Genomic DNA, 23,274 nt, shown 5'->3' with positions numbered 1-23,274 from the left:
AGAAAACTTTCCTAACTTGGTGAAGGAAACAGACATACAAGTCCAGGAAGCACAGAGAGTCCCAAAGAAGATGAATCCAAAGAGGTCCACACCAAGACACATGAACATCAAAATGCAAAAGGTTCAAGACAAAGAGAGACTCTAAAAGCAGCAAGGGAAAAGCAGTTTGTTACCTACAATGGAGCTCGCATAAGACTGTGAGCTGAGCCCTGGCCAGTTTGGCTCAGCGGTTAGAGCGTCGGCCTGCGGTCCGGAGAGACCCGGGTTCGGTTCCCGCTAAGGGCACGTACTTCGGTTGCAGTTTGTCCCCGGCCCTGGTTGGTCGTGCGGGTGGCAGCCACTCGATGTGTCCCTTTCACGTCGATGTTTCTCTCTCTCTCTCCCTTCCTCTCTCTCCCTCCCACTCTATCTGTACAAAAAAAAATGGAAAAATATCCTCGGGTGAGGAAAAAAAAAAAAAAAAAGACTGTGAGCTGATTTCTCAAAAGAAACTTTGCAGGCCAGAAGGGAATGGCAAGAAATATTCAAAGTGATGAAAAGCAAGGACTTATATCCAAGATTACTCTATCCTGCAAAGCTATCATTTAGAATTGATGGCCATATAAAAAGTTTCCCAGACAAGAAAAAGCTAAAGGAGTTCATCACCACCAGACCAGTATTATATGAAATGTTGAAGGGTCTTCTTGAAGGAGAAGAACAAAAATATGAACAATAAAATGGCAATAAATACCTATCTATCAACAATTGAATCTACAAACAAAATGAACAAGCAGAACAGAAACAGACTTATAACTACAGAGAACTTTTTGTTGGTTGCCAGATGGAAGGGGGCTGGGGCATGGGTGAAAAAGATGAAGGGATAAAGAAGTACAAATTGGTTCTTAGACTGATGAACCTCAAAGGGAAGGGGGTGGTGGGAAGAGTAAACCAAAGAACTTCTACGCATTTATACATAACCAATAGACACAGACAACAGTCTGAGGAAGGCAGGAGGGGGACAGGAGCAGGGAGGAGGGGGTCAATAGGGGGAAAAAGGAGGGATAGCTGTGACACATTCAACAACAAAGTTAAGTTTAAAAAAAGTCATCTCCCTTCTTTCTATGTAATTGTGATATCTAACTTCCTGACCCTCTAGTCTCCACCAAAGATTGAATCATTACTGATAAGGAACCACAGTACAATTTTAGGAACATTGTTTTGGTGAAAAAGAAAGTGATCAAAAAATAAATGAAATTGAAATGTAAAATAAATACATTTGTTGAGTGCTTGAGTGCCTTGTCTTCTCAATGTTACATAAAGAAATTTTGACCATATATAGTATTCTTAATGAATTATTTTTCTTTTCCATTGTCTTCCCAAGCTTTCTGACTCTAACATGCAAAAATCAAACATAATGGTAAAATGTTTTTTCATAGTTATAATCTTTAGTTCTTTCCTTAACTAATCCACTAATCCACTTTACCCTGTGCTCTACATTCATTAGTGATTCACATTCTAAACTCATGATCTACAGTCTCTATTTAAAAGATGAGGAAAAGGATCAGAGCAAAGTCAGCCGGGACTAAACTCAGGTGTTCTGCAGTTTAGACTTGAACCAGTAAAATCTTGGAATTATCTGATTAACAAGCATGCATTTGAGAGTAGTGGTATCAAGAGGACCTGCTTGTGGAGATTACACTTTGTAACAAGAGGGCAACAGAAAAAAGCATGAGTTTTGGAGTCAGACTACTGGGTTTGAAGTTTGGTTCTACTGTTGGTTCTATGGGAAACCTCCATTATTAGGCTGTCAGTTTTTTGGGTGGTAGAGTGAAGATATTAACAGAAGCTCAGTAACCATGCAAAGAAAAGACACAATTATCGCACTAAAATAACTTTAAATAACTCTCGGTCTATCAAACATATTGAATGCCTCCATCTATATTCTATCTTCAACTGGGTGAGCAATAATATTACCTCTTCCAAATGATGTTGATTGAATTAAGGTAATAGCTTGGCATGGAAATAAGCATTGAAATAGTCTTCATTATTAAATTCATCTCCTTATTTTCTATGGAACTGCAAACCTCATCGTAATCCTACAACCCTTTAGTAGATTGGGGTGGGAATATGGTCAGAATGATACAAAAGCAGAGCAGAACCATACCTATAACTTTTTATTTAGTTCTTAAACTCTGAGAACAGAATTAAATAATCCATGAAAGTAGACATCATTCTCTTCCACTGTATTATGTTATCTTTTCCTCATCTCTTAAAAAGTCCTAATAAAGTTACCCTAGTATACAGGTTAGACCTAGAGCCTATAATTGTCTTTTATCACCTGTCATGCTCCTACTCTTTTTTGTAGTATTTATTCATTCAACAATTTATAAAGTTTATTATGAGTTAAACACTATGCTCAGTAGTGGGAATAAACAATAATTAACAAGACCTTATACAGTCCCTGTACTCATGGAGCATATTGTAGAGTTCCTATAAAAGATAAACTTTAAATAAATATAAAGTGGGCAATATATGACTTACAAATAAGATTAGACAACAGCCATATTTGAATAAGAATAGATGGAGATCTTCCCTATGGAAATCTCATGAGCCTTCACCTCTAAGTCTAATGGGAGGTAACCTCAGACAACTTTCCTATCTTTACATTGCCTGCCACTGACATCATCCCCTTAGTAACACCCAACAATGGCACAAGGATGATGATGCTTGGATGGGGCAATACATGTTCTTGTAAGTAAGTTAATGAAATAATTATATTGTCACATGATACCTATTCTCACTCTATTACAATGTATTTGCCTTTAGGGCAAACACACAAATTGTTTAATTTAATGCACACTGAGAAACTTACTTGCTTTGTGGAGAAGAGCTCAGGGTGATCATGATTTTATCTTTTCAAGGGAAAGAAAATAAAGCTGGAAACACTGAATGTCTCTCCTCTTGCCCTTTCATAAACACATCCCCCCCTCAGGCATAATCAGTACTGAGGAAATATGGTTTATTTTCCATTTTAAATAGTCTTAAGACTTTCATATTTATCTGGAGGGTAAATATTTATTATTGAAGGTACCTATTTCTCCAAAATGTAGATCTTCCTTCATAGTTCATGAAAGCTACATCTTTTAAAAACATTTAGCCCAAATATAAAAAGAGTGTGTGTCAGCAAGGAAAAATTAGTGCAAGGCCCATTTAAAAAAATTATTGGGTTTTTTTTTTTTTTTTACTCTTCAAATATGTTTTTTAAGGAAGGAAGGAAGGAAGGAAGGAAGGAAGGAAGGAAGGAAGGAAGGAAGGAAGGAAGGAAGGAAGGAAGGAAATACATATTCCTAGACACAAACACTGTGTTTCTAGTCTATGGATATTTTTATCAAATTGTCTTCATTGCTATACTTTCTTTTTTAATCCTCACTTGAGGATATTTTTCAATTTATCTTCAGGTAGAGTGGGAGGGAGAGAAAGGGAGAGAGAGAGAAACATCAATGTGAGAGACACATCGTCTGGTTGCCTCATGCAGGACCCTGACCAGGGCCTTGGGGATGAACCACAACAGAGATACATGCCCTTGGCCAGAATCAAGCCTGAGACGCATTGGTCCATGGGCCCACGCTCTACCGCTGAGCTAAACCAGCCAGGGTGCTGTACTTTCTTTAGACCAAGGTTGTTGTTGTTTTTCAGTTTCCTCCTTTTTTCTAAGCTCCAATCTTCTACCTCATCTTTCATCTATACTATCTTTTGTTTCATGATCCCCCACCCCAACTCCATGATAATACATTCCTCTTCCCTCTGCCCACAACCCTCCTGCCATTTCCGGTTTCCTCTCCTCATTATTTAGGTTGGTTTCTGAATGTTCCTTTGCTTCTTATTAAATTGCTATAGAAATTGAAGAATCACAATTTTATCAAGCATCCAAAAAATAGCATTGAGCAAAATTTGACATTCATAATGGCTGTCCCTTTGTTCTTGGAGTAAAACAAAAGGCCTAGAGTTAACACTTGGACCTGTGTATAAGATAAAACAATAGGGAATGTGTTTAATTCCTTCCAGACAGAGATCAAGAAAGAGGGAGTATTGGGTCATGGTTAAGACTCTTGACTCTAGAATCAAGCTACATGGGTTTAAATCTTGCCCCATTCATTTACTACCCGCATGACCTTGGTCAATGTTATCTAACTTCTCTAAGGCTCAGTTTCCACCTTAGTAGAAAGTGTATACTTCAGCAAGTTGTTAAGAAAAGTACATGAATTAATTGCACACAGAGTGCTTAGAAGTTCCAGTACATAGGAAGCATTAAATAAATGTTAGCTATCATTATGATAGATTCCAACTTATAGAAATCCACATCTTTCTTTTTTCAATTCTAATGCTATAGAAAATGCAAGCTGAATTCATTGGAAAACTACTCAGATTTTCAGATAGGTTTGTTGATCATCATTTACCAAAATGGGAGAGTCCTGAATATATTTTCATTATACAGACATACATGTATGCATATATGTAAGTGTGCACACACATTTTTCTTTTATAATTAACATTACATCTTTTATTTTTATTTTGTTCTTATTTTATTAGATACATGTTTTTGGTTTTGGGTTTTTTTTTAATCCTCACCAGAGGACATTCTTGCATTTATCTTCAGATAGAGCGGGAGGGAGAGAGGGATGAAGAGAGAGAGAGAAAGAAATATTGATGTGAGAGAGACACATCACCACCCACACTACTCTAACCAGGGCTAGGGACAAACTGCAACCAAGGTACGTGCCCTCAGCGGGAACCAAACCTGGGATTCTCTGGTCTGCGGGCTGGCTCTCTAACCTCTGATCCAAACTGGCCAGGGCTAGATACATCTTTTTTAATAAGCCACATATGAGGGACTATGAAATTTACCCAGATGTTTTCTGGGTAAAAAAAAAAAAAAAAAACTGGACTTTTGAGATCTGCGAGGTGCAAATAATGTAACATGTTACTTCAGAACTCTGTTCTCCAATTCACACAAGATTCCCCATTCATTTACTACCTGCATGACCTTGGTCAATGTTATCTAACTTCCCTACTCATCTCTTTATCAACTCATCTCTTGCTGGTCCACCCACACTTCCCCATACTCTCCTTGTGCCCTAACCCAGACCACCATGGGTGACAAAAATGGATGAAGTTCGACAGAATGCCCCACAATGACAAGAGAAGTGCCCGCCAGCATTAAGTACCCTTCTCAAAGGCAGCCACTCCTTTTCAGCACATTGTTACAAGGCTAAAGGGACTTAGATTTGATGTTAAAAGGGGAAGTACTCTGCCCTTCCAATTAAGGGCTGAGGGAAGATCATTATGGAGGCCATTACTCAAGTCAGCGTTTAAAATGTATACCTTGCCTTTAAGAAACATCCCAGGTTTTGAAAAAGCTCTGGGTGAGCGGAAACAGGGGAGCTCTATTTAGCTAATAAAACTAAACTGCTTTTGTAGGCACAGTAGTCGGTTTCTTTGCCAGTGTAAGCAGAGAACTGGATGCATTGTGTTTAGACATGCCCTTTCATTCAGGTTACGGCTGTACATTCGGAAATCTTTTTATCATATTTAATATCTATGCAGATGCTGTGTGGCTACATGTTTATATCACTCGTTCCTTTAAATAAAAAAAAAAACAGACACTGACTTGAGGATGTGTTTTCCTGACATTCTCATTTTTTAATTGGGTTTTTCCCCATCAACCTAGGTTGTTGTTTATACTTTTTTTTTTCCCTCTTATAAACACCATGGTAACCAGGGGGGGATTTATAAAATCCATTTTCATCATTTAATAGTGTGAAAACTGGATTTAAATCTGAAACTATGGTTTTTCATCAAGTGGGTACCCGTTTTCCTGGTTATAGGTTCTCAGTTGGTCCGGTTTCCCTCCTCCCACCACTGCCTCCCCCAGCAAGCAAGGAAGCTGGTCTCTGTTTCACCCCTTTCTCTTCTGGAGCCTGCTCTGGTCCAGATTCTTACATGTGTAGTGTAATATCCAAACAGCAGGTGCAAAAGCAAATTGAGATTCACATAATCCAAGACTGGAAGGTTTTTGAATAATAAAAAATCCGTTGAAAAATGTGTACTGAGTTAATGTAATTAGAACATCACATTTCATTTCAAATTTCCTAATTTCAGAGCTTTGAACTTGTACATTACATTCTGTAATATATGCAAAAATAGTATATGCAAAGTCATTAAAATATTGCTTTTGCTAATTTTTTGTCCTTTTGGTACATGCAAACTCTAGAAAATTCAATTAAAATTCCACATTTAACCATCTTGATTCTGATACTCTTGATTTTTAATGATGTGGCATCATTATACACACTACTAAATTTGGATTGTCATTAGTGTCTAATAACTTATATCGTTATTCCAACTTCATTTTTCTTTAATAGTGTTTTAGCCATAAACACATACTCAACTTTAATTTAAGAATTCTTACACGTATAAGTTGAACTTCCTAATTCAGGGTTGCAGACCTTCTATAATTGTAGGTTAAAATGATATATTTACATCTAAAGATTAAGGAATAAATAATTAACAATTCATGAGTAATATAGCCATAATTATGCTATTTAGACAAATACTGGGTAGGAATAGTCTCCTTTCTCCAATATGAACAATTTTCCTTATGACATGCCACTCTAAACCTCAATTTAGAATAACTAATAAAAATGATTATAAATCACTTTGCAAAAATAAAACTGCTAAGCATGAGCTGAATAAGTACTATTAATTAAAGCTGTTAAGGGTTTGAAGCCAAAAGGAAATGTCGTCTCAGCATTACTAAAACGAAGCCAAAAACTCCCGCTGATAAAATGCAAGAAATTCATAGACTAAAACTAGTGGCAGCAAAGATGGCTTCACTATAAAATAAGCCTCACATTGTTTCAAGGGCTATTTCTCTTTCACTACAATATTTTTTATGTCAGTCACCTATAGCGTCACAATATGTGTACTTGTTTGAACATAAGCCAACTTCTCTTAAGGTATAATTTTACAGTCTTCATACCAATATGTTTGATTACATCAGAGTCAGTTGTGGTGAAAAACCTACAATTTTTCCTTGTAAAGTCTGTGAACTTAGCATGGCCAAAGAACACGAGGACACACCAAAAGCACCCCATGTGTACCCGAGGTGTGCACATAGCTGAGCACTGAGTGAACATACATCATAGTAATGAAATTTTTATTACGGCTACAGATTTTTAAAAATTCACTTCATCTAGCTGTGGTCAGGTGTCAAGAATCCTTTCACCAAAATCTCCAAACAGTGCATGAGCAGTACAGGCTACTAGGAAACCCAGCTCACTCCTCACCAGTGTTCATTTGGCAGCAAAGTGGAATCATCTGCCACAGAAGTGGCTTGTGAGTGCATCATCATCCCACGTTCACAACTGGGCTTTTACGGGTAACAGCAAAGAAACCTTATATAGAAAAATGGACTGAGCTCCTTTCTATTAAATTTGTGTGTGAAAAGCCAGCAGAGATTATGTGTATTCTTGTAAATTCTGCACTGATTGCTCTATTAGGAATTATGATATAAAGTTTATGCATACATATATTACCAAGAAATGTTTCCAATACCTGTAATATCAAATGGAATTTTAAAAAGTAATACAGACATTTATTCTAATCCGTGCACTTAAAATGTTCCTAGTTAGTTGGATAATTTTGATAAACTCTTACAGAACAATACAGCAGAAATATTGTCATGTGATGGAGCTTTCCCTTAGTTATGTCTACCAGCTTCTTTTTGTGGGACTGTCTTAAAGATGAGACTGATGTTTCTTTAATAATTCCTTTTTTTTTTTTTTTTTTTTGCAGTCCAAAGTGGAGACATCTTAAGTCCAATTCCATTCAAAAGAAACTGCTGTTAGTCCCAGATAAAAGAACTACTTAAAATCCTACAAAATAATTTCTACCTACAGAACTCAATTTGTTTAATACAGAATTGTTATACATCAGAATTAGAAGGATTCATGAGAAGTCATCTGGGTTGGTGGCTTTTTCAACCACAGACCCACTACACACACACACACACACACACACACACACACACACACTAATAATAATAATAATAACAACAACAAATGTCACAAAACAGTCATTTCTCTTACCTTATGAAATATACTCTGATAGTATCTAGTCTATTTTCAAATGCTCATTGTGACCTACTGTTGATTCTGTGATCCACTAGAGGGTTACAACCCTAAGTTTAAAAATTCAGGCCATACTCCAACCCTTGGCCGTTTATAAGAATGAAATGAATTATAGATGAAATCTAACTTTTTTATGTTAAAAATGATACAAAAACAGACTTATAGATTAATCCTTTCCATAGTATGGATCATCATATTTTCCTTTACAAATGTAAGAAATAATAAATGATGAATTATTTACACTCACTCTTCCTTTAATTGGCCTAGCTTTGCATTTTTTTCCCCAGTTTCTTCTTAATCTATAATATGCACCATTATGACTTTTGTCTTCCTGACTTTGTCACTAATGCATTTTAGGATTTCCACTTTACCTTTTGCTGTTAGTACCTACAAGTATTTATTATGCTCTTTTTATTATCCGTGTAATCAAGTCCAATAGACATTTTCAAAATGACTTTCCAATCCTATGAACCCCAATTGTTAATGAATTTACCCAGGTTTTTTTGTGGATTGTACACTGAAGGATCAGGTGCTCCTGTGATAATTTTTTTTAATTTGTTTTTGTTACAGATGTTTCTCATTTTCCCCCCATTGACACCCTCTTTCCCCCCCCATCCCCAGCTTTGCTGTCTATGTTCATTGGTCATGCATATATGCATGTAAGTTCTGTGGTTTATCTCTCCGCCCCAACACCCCCTCTTCTGAGAGTGATAATTCTTTACTACACCCTCTCATACAGATATCTTCTCTCCTTGTTTCTCTAAAATATATCATTAAATCAACATTTCAGGGGGTTTTTTTGGTCACACTCACCACGTCTCAAGTGTTCAGTCACCACATGGACGGCTTGGCCAGTGGCTACTGCATTGGACAGTGTAGGACATCCTCATCTCCCCATAATGAGGGATGAAATTAAGTCACAGAGAACCATCTGCTGCCTGGACTTTCAGGCAACCAGACATTTCCCCTTCAACACACTTCATTGCACCATAACTCTTCTACCGTCACCCAGATTCCTTTAGACGTATGAGAAGGTAAGAGAAAAACAAGATGGAAGAGGCATGGTCAACCAAAGCCAGAGAGGGTGTCCTGGAGTCCTTAGCAAGCTGCCCAAAATGCACCCGGGTCTCCAGCTGCAGACCACCCACCTGCACGTCCCCCGTTCCCGTTGCTCAGCACTCATTTGAAGAGCTGCTAGTTGGAAACAGCTGATGGGATACGGCAAAGGATTTCATTTTTAAAATCATTTTCGCTGTTAGTCCTGCTGAATGACAGGATTTTTGCAGCATTTCACAATTGAATTTACCTCACCATTTAGGTAACACACTTAGCTGAGCTTTCATGAGCCTCTTCGGACTTAAAAGGTCCTGTGTATTTAACTGGCTCAATCCTTTGCCTGCACATGAGGGAATTGGGGTGTTTACATACCATGGTTTCTGGCTGAACCTAAACCTTGGCTCCCAGAGGAAGGCGACTGGCAGACCATCCCCGTTTGTGAGAAGGGCATCTGTTTTCCAAGCCGCATGTTACCATATGGCTCTTGGTTCTCCCCAGACCCTGATGGCTACCGCCCCCCTCCACCCTCAGCCAAACCCCAGTTTGGTTTCTCTGTTCCCAGATCCTTTGTATCCCTGGGCAACATCACTGTGTATAGAAACATCACTGTGTATAGAAACTTACTGCTTGAACACTCAGGATTGTAAGGGCACAACATTTATTTTTGTAACAGTACTCAAGATTAACAATATATTTTCTTTCCAGCCACAAAATTTAAGGGATATTGAAGCACTAAAACGGTTTTATGAACATATACCCTAGACAAGTATTTATGAGCAGGTAATATTAGTATACAATAAAATTCACACTTACAATAATCATTCACATTTATGAATGATTAAGTGAAGCCAGATGGTTAATTGGATTTAGGGACTCCGTTTGATGAATCAAAAAATAATGATATCTTTGAAAGTAGGCCAGGAAAACTCTGGCCCCACCTGCATTTTTACACTGATTGGAAGAGAAAGGCCATTAGTGAACAGCCGAATCTCATCTAAACCTATCAGCAGAATTGACAAAACTAGTTCCAAGTTAAGCCTGGGAAGGTAAGGAGAACATTGCCTCTCTCCCACTCCCACCCATTCTGAGCACAGTGACCGACATGTGATTGGTGCTTAATAAACATTGTTGAACAAATAAATAATGAGAAAGAAAATAAAAATACCTTCCACTTAAGGGTCGAAGCAGAATTTCTGACTCACACCTAAGAAAGTTTAGAGGTCTCCTCTCTAGTCTGACCCAGTGGCTGAAGGAACTTAATGCTCTCACACTCCGTGCTTTTAACATACAAATTTTAGAACTTCCTGTTCCCTGCTAAAAGAGTTGTGTCCTATTTCTAAGTCCTTTCAGAACCAATGCCCCTAAATCATATCAGAAGAGAGGCCAAAAAAAGACTGTCTCATTTGTGGAAGAGAATCTGCGTAGAATGTTTTTCTTAGTGTTGAATCTACTTTTAGGCCTTTCGTTTTAAAGTAATAATAATAGTAAAGAGTGTCTCCACACAATCTTCTAAAGAATTAATAGTGAGAAAATTCAGGAAAGAGAAGTATGCCATTCTGATTAAGATCACTGAGTTCATGGCACACTTTGCTCCAACCACTTCCTCTCATCCCAGCCTCACCAGTTGAGTCTATTTCTACTTGAGGACCCTAAGAGATTCATCCAGGGTCCAGTTTCCTTTTAGACTGATCCAAGACTTGGTTCACAGGGTCCCAGAAGAGCTCTGAGAGGAGCCAATGGGAAAACTTTAGGCAGAAGAGAGAGAGTGACTCAACAGAAAGAACTCTCCAATCATTAGAGTATCGATGAAATTATAAATACCACATGTGCTATCTCAGGCTGTGGGAGTTCCCTGTCACTGGTCAGGGAACTGTTCTCACACACACACACACCATATAAGTACTTGAGGCTGTGTATTACACAACTTTGAATTTCCTGCTCTCATGCTTTGAACATAATAAATAATCAATAAATGCTATTTTCATTTAGTTAAGAGTAGAGAGGAAAGAAGTACTAGTCAATAGTAAAGTTGATGACTTCCGAAGTCCTTTTCAGTCCTGAGGTTCTGTGATTCCATGAGCCTCCTCCCAGCATTTTGAGATAAAGTTCTGAATCCAGTCACTTGCCTGAAGTGCAGAAAGCAAGGAGGAACATGGAAGAAAGAAATGAATCCCTTGTGGGTCAGGCCCAGGGCTTTCCTGAAACCAGCCTGGTTCCCTCTAGAGTCACCACTTATCGGAAGTGCTCAGACTTCCCTCAGGACAACCAGACCAGTACTTACCAGGCGCATGGAATCCACCCAAAACAAACCTTGCCTTAGTGATGTGGAAAACGGCTATTTTTCTGGCTGTCATGCAGAGGTGACTGCAATGTCTACCGGCTCAGAAAGACCCTATCCAAAAAACCATGATTTCCTACTTGATTTTATTTTGTGTCTTGAAATATGGTATTCCGTGTCATGATGCTATAAATTAACCTGGTATTCTGACAAATGAGCTCCTGGTGTGAGTAAGTCAAGCCCCATTTGTTTCCTATTTCCTCTCCCTCCTGCTCCACTCCATCATCAGGCACTGGCAGAAAACCCAAGTCCTGAGTTCCTGCCCGAGAGAAGCACAAGGAGAAAGGAAGGAAAAGCATCACTGTGGCCTGTGGTCTGGTTTCCCACCGTTGACTTTGGAACGCATCTCTCCGACTGCTTGTTACTCACTGACTGTCCTCAACCACAAAATCGGGGAGTGTCGGGGAGACGTAGACAGAGGTGGGGAGGATGAATGGAGGATAGGAAGAGCGGAGGGAGAAGAGAGAGAGCAAACATTAAGGAGAAGGAAGAAGAAAAACTTAAAGGGAAGAAATCTGAATGGAGAAGGAAAGAAAGGCTTCTTATAAACAACAAAACCCACACAATTTCCAATCCCCTATGTAATCTCTCTCAAAAAGATATATATACATATATATTTTGGGGGGTCACTCCTTTGAAATAACTGAGGAGAGTTGAGTTTACCTGCACTTCCAGGTACAGGAAAATGTGGGGAGGTGCTGTGAAGAGGCTGAGACCCGGGCTGGTGATTCCCTGAACAGGATGCAGCCTCTGCTGGGTCCCAGGTGGACACCTGATGTTGGTAACAGCTCTGAGGCACTATTTTATCATAAAACAGAGTGGCAGCAAGAACCCATGATTGAGTTTCAGTGCCACAGATGCCCAGAAATGGCCCCATAAGTTCCGAGAAAGGTTACCTCAACAGATTTCAAAACACGTCCGTTTCTCCTGTTTTCTATATAGTGCTTAAATGCCCCCCACTCATTTCTGTGCAAAGTGTTTAGTTGTAGTTTGAATATGTTAGCTTAGGTTTTAGCAAGAGGAGGAGGCTGTTCATGCAGTACACTTGTAACTGGCAAGTTCACCGGAAGCTCTGTCCCAGAGCTGGATTCTACCCCAGCGATGTTCAGCCCTTTTCTTCTCTGGCCACACATGAACTAATTACTAAAATTCTGCAGCACACCAAAACATATATTTTCTGTCAGCCTGACAAGAAATTGGTATAATTTTGATTCATTCTCACCGGTTATTGTTGGCTATTGTTGTGTTGGCGGTTGTCATTTTTTATTTGACAATCTAGGGGAAAAAAGATCAGTGCCCCTGACTAGATAGTTTTCTTTAATCTTGCAGCACACCCGTTGAAAATCACTATACTCTAACAGCATACTATCTTACAGCTTTTCAACGCATTAGGACTGACTCTAAAGCAATGACTACCTGCAGTTTGTGGAGGAAGTTTTCTTACTCTTTTTTGATAAAGACCTATCCCTATTACACACACACACACACACACACACACACACACACACCCCATATAAGTATTTGGGGGCATGTGTTACACAACTTTGTATTCTCTGCTTTTACGCTTTGGACATAATAAATTATCAATAAATGTTATTTTAGTTTAGTTTAAACCTTTTGATTAAAAGATGGGAGCCCTGGCTGGTTTTTCTCAGTGGTTAGAGCTTCGGCCCATGGACCAATAAGTCGTGGGTTCAATTTCGGTCAAGGGCACGTACCTTGTTTGCAGTTCATCCCAGGCCTGGTTGGGTCGTGCAGGAGGCAACCAGCAGTGTGTCTCTATCACATCAATGTTTTTCTTTGTCTCTCTCTTTTCCTCCCTCCTACTCTATCTAATGATAAATAGAAAAAATATCCTTGGGTGCGGAACAAAATAAAATAAAATAAAATAATAATAAATAAAAGATGGGAAAGGTTAGAATTTAGCTAACTAAGCAACCCATATTAATTTTTTTCTACTGTTCTCCAAACATTGAACCCTGGCTTGAGAGCTTTGCTGATCTTCATTATATCTACTTCTCTCCAGATGAGTTCCCAGTACAGTATATATACAAATGGATTCATCCTTTCATTCAATATTATTAAACATTAATATATTTTAGGTTCTATTCTAGATGCTGGGGATATTGATGAGGAAGGCAGACAAGGTCCCTGATGTCTTGGAACTAATTCCCAGTAGAAAAACACAAAATACAAACAATTTTAAAATTATTAATGGCAAGGTGGTCAAGAAGAGCTTTCTGAAGAGGTGAAGGCATTTGAGATGAGACCCAAATGAAGTGAGAGAGCAAGCCAGGTGAATATGTAAGAAGGAACAGTTTAAAGAGAACACAGCAAGAATACAAGCTCTGAGATGGGAAAATCTTGAAATGTTGGAGGCCATGTGGCTAGAAGAGAATGAATGAGGGAAAGAACAGCAGAAAATAAACATAAGCCCGGCCGATGTGGCTCAGTGGATTGAGCATCATCTCATGGACTGAGAGGTCCTGATTTGATTCCTGGTCAGGGCATAGGCCTTGGTTGCAGGCTCTATCCCTAGTAGGGGCTGTACAGGAGTCAGCCAATCAATGTTTCTCTCTCACATCAATGTTTCTATCTCAATCTTTAAAATCAATAAAAACATATTTAAAAAAGAAAAAAGATTGTAAGGGCCTTGCAGAGATGGTAAGAGATTTAGATTTTATTCTAAATATAACAGGAGGTCATTCAAAGATTTTGAGCAAAGACATTGTGTGATCACTTTGGCCACAGATTATACTAAAAGGGACAAGAGGGAAAGTTTAGGAGTCTTTGCAGTTGTCCGGGTGACAGATGATTGATGATGTCTTGAACTACCATGATAGCAGGGGAGGCGACAAGTGGTCATATTTGGTTCAAAGAAAGTCATTGGGTTACCATGTTATGGGGAAGTGAGAAAGAGAGAAATCAAGAAGGAGTCCTAGGTTTGGGGCCTGAGTAACTTAGTGAAATGTAAATAGTGCCATTTAATGAGATGGGGCAGTTAGTGGCAGGGGGCAGCTTTGGAAGGAAAATCAAAACAATGTGTTTTCTATGTCTATTACAAATCCAAGTAGAAATCTAAGGCAATTAGATACAGAAGTTTGGACATCAAAGAGAAGTCAAACTTGGAGTTATAAACTTGGATATCATTAACAGATTTTATTGATTTTCATTAGATGCTATAATGTGTTCCAAAACAACACATTTTATTATTTTTTTATGGACTTTTTAGAGAGAGTAGAAGGGAGAGATAGAAACATAGATGTGAGAGAGAAACATCAATTGGCTGCCTCCTGCACGCTTCCTACTGGGGATGGAGCCCACAACCTAGGCATGTGCTCTGACCGGGAATCAAACTGGGACCTCTCAGTCCATGGGACAATGCTCAATCCACTGAGCCACATCAGCCAGGCCAAAACAACCCATTTAAAAATAGTTTTACTGGAAAATCCAAGGAAAGGAAAAATCAAGTACCTCAACTATCCCCAAAAGAAGCAGTTTAGCTTAATGAATTAATCACCACTATCCTCCCAACTCAAGATCCCTTGTGGTTAAATTAAGAACATGGATCAATCATTGACACACTGATTTTCTTTTTACCTGTGCCCTCTCTTCTGACCCCCAACATACCCCACCAGCTATTTTGCTCCCCAAAAAAGAAAAAGCCCAGTTTCCCCTGCAGGAAATTGTGAATCACTGTAACATAGGTGGAGGGGAAGGATACAATCAATACAGAGAAGAAATACTGTTTGGATAATCTGTGAACCCTGAGATATGCTTGTTCAAGAGAACTTTGCTCACTGACTGTACAGATCCATGGAGATAACATGAATTGAGTGAGATTTAATAATGCTTTGATTTCTCAAACTGGAAAGAAGGAATGTCTTGGTGTGTCCTTGGTTGCACATTTATTTTTCTTCTAAGGAAGTTCTTTCCCATAGGCCCTATTTAGAGTTTTGCAAGAGAGTTGACATTAATCATGGCCATCATTTGATGTGATTGCCACTTGTGATTTATCTTGTTTGCCTGGGCAAGCTTTGGAAAACAGTCTGGCCTAAAAACTAAATTAATATGAAAAAAGAATTGATTAGTGAGACAGCCAGGGAATGGTTAGTGTTAATATTTTAATAGGGGTGATAAAGCTGGCCTCCAGAAAGAGTTTACTTATTGACCCCTCTGACTTCATTTTATTTGAAGTGACTAAACATACCCTCCATTAATCAACTAAACTACCTGGTTTGTCATTCCAAGGCCACACTGACATAAGGCACGAAGTGTGTCTTCTGGAACCCTGCTATGACACTGTTAAATATAGAAATGAATTTGGCAAATAAAGCATTCTTCTTTTTTTAATTTATTGGGGTGACATTGGTTAATAAAAGTATATAGGTTTCAGGTGTACAGTTCTATAATACATTATATGTACACTGTATTGTATGTTCATCACACCAAGTTAAGTCTCCTTCCATCACCATTTATCCCCCTATATCCTCTTCTACCTTCTCCCACCCCTCCTTTTCCATTGAGTGAGCATTCTTATATTAAAAAACTAACCAGCCCTGGCCAGTTTGGCTCAGCGGTTAGAGCGTCGGCCTGCAGTCCGGAGAGACCCGGGTTCGGTTCCCGCTAAGGGCACGTACCTCGGTTGCAGTTTGTCCCCGGCCCTGGTTGGTCGTGCGGGTGGAAGCCACTCGATGTGTCCCTTCACATCGATGTTTCTCTCTCTCTCTCCCTTCCTCTCTCTCCCTCCCACTCTATCTGTACAAAAAATGGAGAAATATCCTCGGGTGAGGATAAAAAAAAAAAATTAAAAAAAAAAAAAAAAACTAACCAGATCTTTTTATTAGATCCTAATATCAGCAAAAGAGCAAACACTCAGTTCATTTTCTTTGTGTGCTAGGAACCACCTTTGCCAACCAAAGTAAAGTATTGGGGCCTAGTTCATAAAATTGCTTTGCAGAAGAAACTTCTTATTAAAGTGATCCTGTGCCTTTAAGTTTGTGAGCAAAACAAACCTGAAACAGGAGACTCTTTCCCCATGTTAACACAGCATACCTCAGCAGCACCTTTATTTATCTCCACTTCTTTTTTCAGGTGGAACCAGTGGTTAGAATTGCCCTCAGAACTCAAGTTTCCAAGGGGGACTGGTAGCAACCACTTGAGAATTTTTCTGTCCTAAGATTATTGAATGTCCTGAAAATATGCAGAAAGCAAATAAGAATGAAGTTGTTGCAGAACCAGGAGCTATTTCTCAGGAGAAATGAGGGTTTGTTCAAGCCAGGCTCTAAAAGGGAGGGTGATGAAAGGACCTGTGGGTATCTTGAGATCAGGAGGCATATAGTCATGTTCACTAAATATTATTGAATGAATGAATGAATGAATGAATGAATGAATGAAAGAAAAGGTCCATTCAGGCTAATGAGCTAACCCAGGAAATATCACTTTCTATGCCATAGGAGGCATACTGAGCAGACTAATCAGGTATCCTGGCCAGAAAATACACCATTTTCTAGATGTTTAGATAGATAAGTGATCAAGATCAAGACATTTCATAAATTGGTTGTCAGTGGAGGATGACTACCGAGGAACTAAGGTTGAGGGTGGAGTATAAGCAAGAAATATGACAGAGATACAGTTATCGGAACTTGGATCCAAGTTGGAGGCTTCTATCACAACTATGGTACAGAGTCAGAGCAGAGTCAGCAGTAAGCCACCTCTTGGCCTAGAGCTCAACTTTCCTTGATTAGACTGGAGTCTGGGCCAAAGCTAAGCTTAAGTCAGAGACTAACTTCAACTTAGGAAACTGGTGGACAAACTGGTAAGGAGCCAGACTGGTCATTATATTATCTTTCTTTCCAGGATTCCTATAGTTTTATGGGAAGGAGCTACCAGGACATAGAGAATGCCAAGACTAAGAACACAGGCTTTGAATTCAAGCAAGTTCCAATTTATTCATCTATTACCCAACAGTAGTTTGATAATAGTAACATAGGCTCATTGTATGTAAAGCATATAAATATGCTTAATACTGTGCCAGACTTACATTAAGTCACACACACACAAAAAAGCTAGCATTTTAGTTGTTATCATTTCAGGAATTACAGATGGTTTGCTACATCATCTCATTAGCCCACCCAGCAACCCCTCAGGTAGGTACTATTGTTACTACATATTTATGAATAAGAAAACTGAGACTCCCAAGAGATTATGTAACTAAGGTTACACAATTAGGATATGAAGGATCTGGTGCTTCAAAGAGCAGAACCTTCACTCTTACATTATGCTGATTCTTAAAAATATGAAACCATGACTGAGTCAAGTCTGCTCTGGAATCTCAGATGGCGCTTCCCAGACGGCACCCAGAGGATGGTGTACATCACATACAGGGTTCACAGGCAATTGCACCCTAACACTGACTCTGCAGTGGTTGCTAAAAAGGAACAATTAGCCCTGCTCTAATCTGTTCCAAGTGGCAGGTGCACTTCTCGTTCTCTCTCAAGAGAACGCAAAACACACATTCCCAAGTAAGGTTGGCAGGAATAAGATTCAGCTAGGCGTGAGGGTTCTTCTCTAACTACATTGGGCTTGAATTCAGTTCTTCTGGTCACTGGGTAATCAAGGACGTGCTTAGTACTGAGTTTCCCAGTCCCAGAGCACCCAGCGAAAGCCCCTGCTGAAATGAGATTAATGTGGGATCCAGAAACACTGAAATGGGGTTTGCGATGAACACCTGTGCCTGTGCTCACAGGCAGCTCGGCTGCCCTAGCCTCTAAAGCTAACCGTCAGAGGGACAGAACCATAGGTTCTGAAAAGGAGGCTCCAGATCTATGGGTCCCCTAGTGCCTGTCTCTGCAGCACTGTGAACCTCAAGGAGAGAACCACTGAGGGTTTGAAAATGTAATCAGAACATCAGAAATGCAGAGCATCTCAGCTGAGTCCAAAATGCTAAGTTCTTTGAGGAGATTGGGCTTCAACAACTCAAAGAAGACAAATATTTTACCTCTGGGATCTAGTGAAGATGGGACAAGATTTAAATTCCATGGGACTCAGGCCAAGATGTGAGCCACCATGTCAAACCTTATTCCTCTGTAGTTACATAAAGGCTTATTAAAGCTCAGCCAGGGACCCCCAGCAATTCTCATCCCCAGCAAGCAATGACCATGGTCCACAGCACCATGTCACCTCTACGGTAGAGACTCAATCATAAGAGCTGAGGCCCCAGCCTGGGCTGCACAGAGGAGTCAAAGCTTGCTAGCATTCCTGAGGCCTGCCTAAAACTCACCACTAAGCTCTCTACACATCACCCTTTCCCCACTGGGAAAATAGGACTGGGGTCCACAGTAGCTATGGGGCAGTACGGCCTTCAAAGACTTTGCAGAATGCCAGGAATCAGAAACGAGGAATTGCTTAAATTCCCAACAGCACTACCGGTGGCACTCAGTCATGCCAGCAACCGAACAGAGGGGAAAATCCTGGCCTCTGGGGCTTCCTTCCATTCACGGCAATACAATCCAGTATTGTAATGACTGGATATTCTCAATCAGTGGTGTCGAGAGGATGGCTGGGAAAGCAAGTGGCGAGGGAGGAGGGAACACGAAGCTGATGGCAGAGCACTATTTCCAACAGGATTTGGGCCCCAGAAAGAGGATACAGAAAAAAAAACTCCTCCTTCATGGAACAGTTTTCTCCCTTTACAGGGAAGCTGTTATAGACAACAAGCACCAAAAGTACCATAGTCAGGGCCCAAGCATAGTGGGATCTATTCCGGACCTGGTGGATCGCAGGAAAGGGAGAGTCACTAGGAACAAAAACTGAACAGACCTGCGGTAATGTGAGAGAATGCACCCATGTCCCCAGGAGTCTGGGGACACAGGTTGAAGCAGCCACACTAACCTTTAAATGTCCTTGGAGCCTTGTATTCTATCTTAAAAATGCAATACAACCACATTTACTCCACAACATATTCACATTTGCTTTTATACAAAAACTTTATAGAAAAATAAGGATTAAAATGCGAATATCTTTTAATCCCCATTTTTGAGTTAAATCTACATTTAGAAAAGATGATCGTGCTTTTCTCTCAAACTGCCCAGTCCGTGGCACACAGTCACGCTGCGGTGCCTCCAGGCTTGGTCTGAGAACAGGAGCCTGGAAGGCCCGGGCGGTCCGGCAGGCAGCCTTCAGAGAGCTTCCTGGGGGGAATCGCTGGTGGTGCCAGCAAGGCACTGGGGAGCTGCCATGATGACAAAGTGTGAAGAGAAGGACTTCAGTCCTTATAAGTTCTGGCCAGAGGAAGGCAGGATCTGAAAACTTTGAGAAATGAGGGTGTCATATTAATAATGGGGATGTCAAGGCAGAGACAGCCACCTAGAACCAGGAAACCAAACCAGAAGACCATTCCACTGACGGCCCTATGAATCACACTTCCTGGTAGGTACTCACACCCTGCGTAGCCTCTCCCCTTGAATGCGAGCTGCTCCGAGAACTGGCAGAACTGATCCAGGACAAAGCCTTAGAAAGGTCTGGAAGCATCTGCTTTTGCACTCTGTGGGAAGCTAGCCAAATGTGAGGAACCTGGCTGCCCTGGACCACCTTGCTGTGAGGAAGCCCAGACTGGCCACCTGGGGAGGCAGCATGGAAAGTAATCTTGCCAACCAAGGTACCCGTGGCTGGCTGCCCCAGCTGAGTACCAGTTTGCTTGCCATGTGAGTGAACCACTCTGGAAGTTAACACCACATGGCAGTATCATACTGGCCTGGCTGATCAGAGCCAAATTAAAGAATCATAAGAAGTTTTTTGGTTCCTGAAGTCAGGGACTTGGAAGTCACCACTCCATCCTAACAACAACAACAAAAAATAAACAAGACTCAAAAATCAACTCTTCTTGGGTCTGTAGGAGATGGGCAAATGGCTGCCCCAAGACTGGAGAGACCAACAGGAGCATATAGAAAATAACACTTTATCAGAGCAGAGACACCAAGGAAACTGCTGTGGGAACCTGCACCAGGGTACCTGAGCTGCAGGTGCATTGCCGACTCTGAGAGTTATGGATTCCAAGGCAACCCGGTCACAGGAGGGCCCCACAATACTGTGAGATTTACTGCCAAGAGCTCAACCAGATCCCCATAGTAAATATTGAGGAAAATCTCCTTGAGGGTGTTTCCTCAGCTGGGAAAGAGGAAAAAGAAACATTTTAAAATAGCCAGAACACTCTACTCATCTTTTTTCTTTTTTAATTGAGGGATAATTGATATTCAACATTATATTAGTTTTAAGTATACAACTTAATAATTTTATATTTGTATATATTGCAAAATGATCACCACAATAAGTCAACATCCATCCGCACACAGTTACAGAATATTTTTCTTGTGATGAGAACTTTCAAGATTCACTCTTAGCAACTTTCAAGTATGCACTACAGTATTATTAACTATTGTCAGCATGTTGTATAGTACATACCCATGACTTATTTATTTTATAACTGCAAGTTTGTATCTTTTGATTATCTTTACCTTTTTGCCCACCCACCTCTGGCAACTACCAATCTTTTCTCTGTATCTATGAGCTTGGTGGTTTTGTTTTTTATACCACATGTAAGTGAGATCATATGGTATTTGTCCTTCTCTATCTGACTGATTTCATTTAGTATAACGCTTTCACATTCTTCCATGTTGTCACAAATGACAAGATATTATTCTTTTTTATGACTGCATAATACTCCATTGTGCACACATACCACATTTTCTTTATTCTTTCATCTGTCACTGAACACTTAGGTTGTTTCCAAGTGTTGACTATTGTAAATAATGCTGCAATGAACATGGGAGTACATATATCTTTTCTATTTTGTTCTTCTTAATAAGGCCGGCCCTCAGGAGAAACTAGTTAACTAGAGCCTAACCTGCTGAGGAATTATCAGAACCTAAGTTTCTTTGGGGAAAGAAAATACCCAACTCTTGCCTACTCTAGCCATCTTGTCCCACCCAAGAGGAAAAAAAAACCTGAGAAGCACTTGCAGATTCACAGTCCAGAGACACAAGCTTACTAAAAGACCGAGACCTATTTGTGGACTATAGAACACTTCCCCTCCCCCACACCTCACCACCCCATTACTAAAGGCCTATTTATAGCAGCAGTTCCTTTTACCCTATATCATGCCCAGTTATCAATACAAAAGTATAAAGCATACAAAAAACAACAACAACACACACACACCCACAATATAAAGAGATAGAGCAGTCATCAGGACCAGACAGGGCAGGGATCTTGGAATTATTAGACCATAAATTTTAGAACACTATGTTTAATATTCTAAGGACTCTAATAGATAAAGTACACAGCATACAAGAACTGATGGGCAGTGTGAGCAGAGAGATGGAAATTCTAAGGAAGAGCCCTAAGAAATGCTAGAGATCAAAGACCATGTAAGGGACATGAAGAATGCCTCTGATGGGCTGATTTAGTTGACTGGATGTGGCTGAAGAAAGAATTTCTAAGGTAAAGGATATATCAATAGAATCCATGAAAACTGAAAGGCAAAGAATCACAAGCAAATAAATAATCATTGTTTAAACCAGTGAGTTTTGTGGAAAATGGTTAACTAAAACACATGATGAAGATTTTGCCTCACAGATCTATTTAGGAAACAGAATCTAAGTGGGACATTGAGAAGATGATGTCCTGATGTTTTCCATGCTACTAAGGCTCCTAAAATTCTCCCAGAGGAGTTCAGGGACAGGAACTAGAAGGAGCTCTCAAGTTTTCATTCGTTTCCAAATTATAATGAAAATATCCCAGATTTCCACAAATGTCACCCTGTTAAACATGGAAATTCACCAAATGCACTTACATTAACTGATATTCAATGCAAATCTGTAGCCTTGTCTATTCCTATGGTTATCCAAGCTCGCTAGTTCCCATCACACTTTCCATATGTCCATCTGCACTGCAGTCATCTTGAGCTATCAATCTGTCTTACTTATGCAGTGGTCAACACAGTGATACACACATGTAAATACTTAATATCCCACAGAGGATAATGGGAATGGAGAACATGATTTCTGGATTGTCTGGGGTCAGTCAACACCAGATGTGATACAGCATTGGAAAGGAAGTATTACTCAAAAATTGCAACTAAGCAAACAGCTGGTAAAGCTACATGAGACATGGTGACTTTCTCTTCCTCTTACCATTCAATACCTATAAGCAATTGCAAAAGATTTAATAGTCAGCAAGGTGCTATTATAGAATCCAAAGTTTTGGAGGAAATCTTCAAGATCTACCCCTCAGCACCTAGGCAGAAGCAAACCCACTCCCCACACTTGCTATATAAATCACTCAGAGAAAAGCACTGGGTATTATCCAGGAGGTAGCATCTGTCCAGTTGGATGAACCTGCTTGTAACTATTAAAACCAACAGGAGCCCAGCCACAGAATGTCATTTCTATTTCCACGAAAATAGACAGGCTTTGGGGCAAATTCAAAGTACATGCTTAAAAATAATTATGCAGTTTCCTTTGAGCCAAGATACACCGTCAGCTGATAATACATTTTAGAGCCCTCGTTGGCATGTGTATGGAGAAGGGGCGGATTAATAATAGCTTACAGTTCTATAGTGCTTTTTGTCCCAAAGGATCTCAAACAAGGGAAACAAACTGAGTCTTTTCTCCTTGTTTAAAGGAAAAACCCTAGTAAATTTCAAAGCAAGCC

This window comes from Molossus molossus, unplaced genomic scaffold (genome assembly GCF_014108415.1).
Source record: "Molossus molossus isolate mMolMol1 unplaced genomic scaffold, mMolMol1.p scaffold_m16_p_1, whole genome shotgun sequence".
Classification (NCBI taxonomy): Eukaryota; Metazoa; Chordata; class Mammalia; order Chiroptera; family Molossidae; genus Molossus; species Molossus molossus.
Note: the sequence above shows the minus strand (reverse complement) of the source record.